Source organism: Papaver somniferum, chromosome 1 (genome assembly GCF_003573695.1).
Source record: "Papaver somniferum cultivar HN1 chromosome 1, ASM357369v1, whole genome shotgun sequence".
NCBI classification, from domain to species: Eukaryota; Viridiplantae; Streptophyta; class Magnoliopsida; order Ranunculales; family Papaveraceae; genus Papaver; species Papaver somniferum.
Window position 1 is genome coordinate 49,935,200 of NC_039358.1, and position 6,485 is coordinate 49,941,684.

A 6,485-nucleotide genomic window follows, 5' to 3' on the forward strand; every position below is an offset into this window, starting at 1 on the left:
GACCAGTTGTACCTTTTCCATCATCTTGGTCAATATTATGACTGTTGTCACTATACCCAACAATTCCTTTTGATCCTCCTTGACCATACTTCAATCCACAGCTGATTGTTCCTCTTAGATATCTCAATATCTGCTTTATTACATCACCATGAGACTTGCGTGGACTCTGCATATAACGGCTTGCTACTCCCACAAAGAAAGCCAAATTTGGTCTTGTGTGTAATAAGTATCTAAGGCATCCAACATTTCTTCTATAACTCGTTGAATCAATTTCTGCTTCTTCTTGTGCCTTTGAAATTTTAAGTCCAAACTCCATCGGTATCTTAGTTGGATTATAAGTTTCAAGTCATGCTTCTTTCAGAATTCTCCTTGCATAAGATTCTTGTTTAATCTGAATTCCATCTATCCCTTGATGAACTTCTATGCCTAGATAATATGTGAGTTTCCCAAGATCAAACATCTCAAACTTAGATGACATATCTTTCTTGAACTCACAGATCACCTTGAGAGAATTTCCAGTCACAAATAGATCATCTACATAGACTGCAATTACTAGTAGTGTCCCCTTTTCTTCTTTTCTGTATACTGATGTTTCTTTAGAGCACTTAAAAAATCTGATTTCTCTTAATATTTGATCTAACTCTGTATTCCAGGCTCGAGGAGCTTGTCTTATACCATAGAGAGCTTTTGTCAACTTGTAAACTCTATGTTCTTGTCCCTTTACTTCGAAACCTTCTGGTTGTTCAACATACACATATTCACTTAGTTCGCCATGCAAGAATGCCGCCTTTACGTCTAAATGATGTATTTCCCAAGAGTTTGATGCAGTTTCTGCTATTAAGAGACGAATTGTCTCTAGTCTAGCAACTGGTGCGAAAACATCATCAAAGTCTATGCCTGATTCTTGTACATATCCTTTAGCTAGAAGCCTTGCTTTGTATTTATTGACAGTATCATCAACATTCCGTTTTATTTTGAAGATCAACTTAAGACCAATCACTTTTACCCCACTAGGCTTATCAACTAGAAACCAAGTCTTATTTCTGTTGATAGAAACAATTTCTTCTCTACATGCTTGTGTCCATTTAGTCGAGACCTTTGCTTCCTGAAAATTACTTGGTCCATCATTAGTTTCTTTCCAGTTCCAGTTTGTTTTTCATCGAATACCACATCTCGACTCACTATTACTCTTTTCGTTGTTGGATTGAATATTCTGTAAGCTTTGGATCCAGGATCAATTCCTAGATGCACAAGAGTCTGAGATCGATAATCCAGTTTCTTAAGAGTTGCAGAATCAACTTTTGCGTATGCTTTGCAACCAAACACTCTTAGATGATCTAGATTTGGTTTTTTCTTGTGTAATCTTTCATACGGAGTCATATTATTAAGAGCTTTCGTAGGTATCCTGTTTATTAGATATGTGGAGTGTCGTACAGCTTCTCCCCATAGATAATTAGGTACCTGCATGGCTTTTAATGAACTTCTTGTCATCTCCATTAGAGTCCCGTTTCTCCTCTCCACCAATCCGTTTTGTTGTGGTAGCCCTCGAACCATCTTGTTCTGAGACATAGTTTTTAAGATTCTGAAACTTATGTGTCCTAACCTTGCGTGCCACTTCCATGTCTGATCTTCCAGTCTCATATTCAGACACAATGGCCTTCCAATCATGAGACTTATCTTGTAGAGTCTATTCTGTGAGCGTGAGACTCTAACTAAAAGTCTTCCACTTGGGTCATGAACTGTTATATAATCTTGTCGCATTCTAACATCACATCCAACTTCTGTAGATTTTCCTAAACTTAGAATGTTTCTTTGTAAGTTTGGGATGAAGTAGATATTTGTGACAAGCTTCTGTTCTCCGGTCTTGCTCTGAAATAGAATTGATCCTTTCCCTTCAATTTCTACAGAAGATCCATCCCCAAATTTCACTTGTCCTTTGATTTTCTCATTGAGTTCAGAAAAGTAGTGTCTCTTACCAGTCATGTGATTGCTGGCTCCATTATCTAAATACCAGATTCCTTCTTCTCCATCCTTTGATTCGTAGTTCTTTGGTATTAGTTTCTCTTCGTTTAAGAATACAACTTCGTGCATGAAAAGAGATGTATTTGCTTCCCTTGTGTCATTCTTGTTTGCTTCTTCCATCTTTTGTATTCTTTCAGGGCATACAGAGGAGAAGTGTCCTGGTTTATCACATCTGTAACAAATAATGTTTGATCTATCCTTCTTTTCTTTCCCTTGGTTTTGATCATTCTGACTTGTTGTTCTATCTTGTGAGTTAAACCTTCCTCCCCTTCCTCGGCCTCTGTTTACTCTACCACCTCTTCCACGACCTCTTCCTCTTGTCGCAGAGTTTTGTTGGTAAGAGTTTGTGTACAAGAGTTTTCCTTGAGTTTCTCCATTGTTTTCTTCATCAAGGATTCTCTCTTCATATGCTTTCAATTCCAATTATGTCTTCATAGCTAGTCTTCTTTAAATCTAATACTTGTTCGAGAGAAGCTATGCTATGAATATACATGGATCTTGGTAAACTATTGAGAAACTTCTTTACCAGTTTATCTTCATCAATGGATTTTCCAAGTGACGCAGCTTTTGAGGCTATCTCTGATAGCTTTCCTGCAAAGCTATCAATAGTATCAGTGTCTTTCATCTTCATTCTTTCAAATTCAGATATTAAGGTTTGCATAAGGGCTTCTTTAACTCGATCAGCTCCGAGATTACGTGCCTTTATTGCATCCCAAATTTTCTTTGAAGTTTCCTGTTCACCAACTTGTAGAACAAGACATTCTGGTATTTCTTGAAAGAGCAATCCAATGGCAACATTGTTTTTGTCTGGGTCCAATATACCAGGATCAATTGTTTCCCAAACTTTGTAGATTTTCATCAGTACCTTCATTCTCATCGCCCATACTATGTAGTTTGTGGCGTTGAGGATTGGAACTTGTATTGATGGTGGCATGAAATTTTTTACACCCGCAATGGTGGTTTCGTTTTCCATGGCTCGGAAACAAGCTCTGATACCAATTAATGGCAACTGCAAGATGAAACTTAGCTTATATAAAGACAACTCTCTTTATTGATGTTTATAAAATCTCTCAAAACTAAACACAAGCTCTAATCTTGCTCATATGATCAATCACAACTTTGGTGATCATATATATATAGAACTATGAATTCCTTTTCCTAGTCCTATTATCTTATTACATGTATTTCCTTTTCTTAGAACTAGATGACTTCTAATTCCCTTAGGACTACATCAATTTCATAATCTTGTCCTAACCAGCTTGTTAGTGACTTCTATGTTGAAGTTAATCCAACAGGTTGTTATACAACGGCTTTGATTTGGGAACCGTTCCTCAACTTTTCAACATCTTGTGTTACAACATGTGAAACAACCGCCAATATTGTGGATGGGTCTTGTTCTGGAAGCGGATGTTGTCAAACAATATTACCCAAGAATGTGAAGATGTTTTTAGGCTTGGTGGATTCGATGAATATATCATCAGATTCTTTATCTTTTGATCCTTGTAGATATTCATTTATAGCCGAGTCTGAGAAGTATGCATTTAGTGCTTCAGATTTGAATGGTACAAGTTTTCATATTAAAGCGAAATATATACCAGTTGTTCTTGATTGGGCGATAGGGAATAAAACATGTGAAGAAACGCAAAAGGATGCTTCTGCTTTTGGATGCCAAAAGAATAGTAAATATAGCAATTCTGGCAAGGTACCTGGATATCTTTGTACTTTCAATAAAGGTTTTCAAGGGAACCCTTATCTCAGCCCTGGATGTCAAGGTAGTGATCAACAACTAATACTACTTTTCCTCATTTTAGTTTTTGATTTTATGTTTGCTTTGTGTACTAGAATTTTCAATAGCATGCCATTAATCATGTTTTCATACACCCGTATATAGGGGTATTTTGACTTTGGTGCCCACAAGATGGTACAACTTTGCGTTTGGTTCCCAATTTTGTCCAACTTTGAGTTTGGTGCCCAGTCAAATAATTGACTTGTTTGACCATGTTGACCATCCAATTTTAGAATTAAAATTGTGAAATGACCAATGAAAAGAAAGCTTTCGGTTTATTTACTAACTTACCAAATTAGACACGTGGATTCATACTGATCGTATAGTCAATAATTAGGAAATGACAAACCGAAAGTCTTTTTTTCGTTGGTCATTTCACAATTTTAATTTTAAATTGGATGGTCAACACGGCCAAACAAATTTAATCATTTGACTGGGCACCAAACTCAAAGTTGGACAAAGTTAGGCACCAAACCCAAAGTTATACCATTTTGTGGGCACCAAAATCAAAATATCCCCGTATATATTGCTCGACAAGTTTAGGAAAAAAATAGATATGTTAATGTAATATTTTTAATTTGAGCCATACAAATAGGACTACGAATTTGTTTTCAAGTATCTTTTATCTATTTATAGGGAAAATGATTTCCTGATGAACCTTCCTACATTCCAGATGGGAACTTACATCTCAAATTATTGACTAATTAGATTTTTAGAAATTTTTCCACCTAAACGCGGTGTTAGAGAAATATTGGATTGGACTTGACAGCAGAGTTTGCTCTTTATTATCATTTAAATTTTCTGTTGTAACACTTAATTAACTATGTTCTTTATATATGTGAGAATTTAATTAGATGTAAATGAGTGCGAGGATCAAAACAAAAATCCTTGTGAAGGCATTTGCACAAATACCATGGGAAGCTACAATTGCTCTTGTCCAAAAGGGAGCCGCGGCGATGGGAGGAAAGGAGGAACCGAATGCATCCACAATAGTAAAGAATTTCCAATATTAAAAGTAACACTTGGTATGTTTTATTACCGATGGAGCATTTTCTTAAGCTTAATTGATGGTATGACTAGGAGAACTAATATGCATGAGTTAGGGGATTTTAGCTAATATATGATATTGTTCATGCAGGCGCTGGATTAGGGATCTTATTTATAATTGTTGCTAGTTCCTTGTTACACTTGAGCATAAGGAAAAGACAGTTGAAGAAACTAAAAAAGAAGTTCTTTCTACAAAATGATGGTTTGCTGTTAAAACAACAAATTTCATCATACAAAGGTGGCATGGAGGCTACAAAAATCTTCACAGCTAAAGATTTAGAAGTGGCAACCAAAAATTACAGTGAAAAAATGATCCTTGGTAGAGGAGGTTTTGGAATTGTTTATTTGGGAACTTTGTCAGACAAACGTAAAGTTGTCATTAAAAGATCGAATACTCTCAAATTGAACAATTCATCAACGAGCTTGTTATTTTGACTCGAATTAATCATCGAAATGTGGTGAAGGTCTTGGGTTGCTGTTTGTAAACTGAAATTCCGTTGCTTGTTTATGAGTACATTACGAATGGAACTCTCTTCCAACACATCCGTAGCAACGCGGATGAAAAATCATCATCATCACTTTCTTGGAAAAGTCGTTTAAGAATTGCAGCCGAGAGTGCTGGAGCACTTGCGTATTTGCACTCAGCAACCTCCATACCCATTATTCATAGAGATATTAAGTCATCCAATATACTTTTAGATGAAAATTACACTGCAAAAATATCGGATTTTGGAGCATCAAGGTTGAATACACTAGGCGAAACCCAAATAGATACACTAGTTCAGGGGACATTAGGGTATTTAGATCCAGAATACTTCCGTACTAGCTTATTGACAGATAAAAGTGATGTTTACAGCTTTGGTGTAGTTCTTGTCGAGATTTTAACAGGAGAAAAACCCCTTTCACCAAATCGACTCGAAGCACAAAGAGGTCTTGTTATACTTTTCCTTAATGCTATGGAGGGAAATGACGTTTTTAAGCTTATTCAACCTCAAGTAGCAAATGAAGGGAATCACGATCATGTCATAGCAGTCTCGGAGCTTGCAAAGAAATGCCTCAACATGGTAGGTGAAGAAAGACCTTCTATGAAGCAAGTTTCCATAGAGCTAGAAAGTTTGAGTAACTCAGAAATATATTTATCTGGACTTCCCAACCAACAGATACATGAAAACAGGCCAAACACGTTTTTCGACGAACCCGCGGACATCTACTCTGTACCAATAAGCTCTTATACCTCGGATGGTTCTAGTATATTCAGTACGGCCAAAGGTGTGTTCACGTCGACAAACATGTTGCAATGATCCTACAGGTATGCATTAGGCATTGTGAGTTATAAATCTTCAGATATGCATGATATGGATACTTTTGTACCCTCTTTGTATTACAGTACATAACAAGAAATTATCATCTATATATATTTACTAAACGTAATGTTGCTAGAAAAAGATGGATGAAAATGATGGTTTCGCCTATCTCTACGGCAACTTGTTGCTGTTACCTTGGGTTTGTAGTTTTAATATATTCTGCTTTTACTGATTTTTTTAATTGGCCAAAGGCAATAATAATGGTGGATAGAGAAAATAAAAGAAGTTTAATGTACGGAAGATTAGAAGGAGGGAATTTTAATTAG

At 36.2% G+C, this 6,485-nt stretch overlaps 1 pseudogene; it reads left to right on the top strand.

Moving 5' to 3' along the window:
- Nucleotides 1-4,721: 4,721 nt before the first annotated feature.
- Nucleotides 4,722-6,156, top strand: LOC113306236 (annotated as a pseudogene).
- Nucleotides 6,157-6,485: the final 329 nt, after the last annotated feature.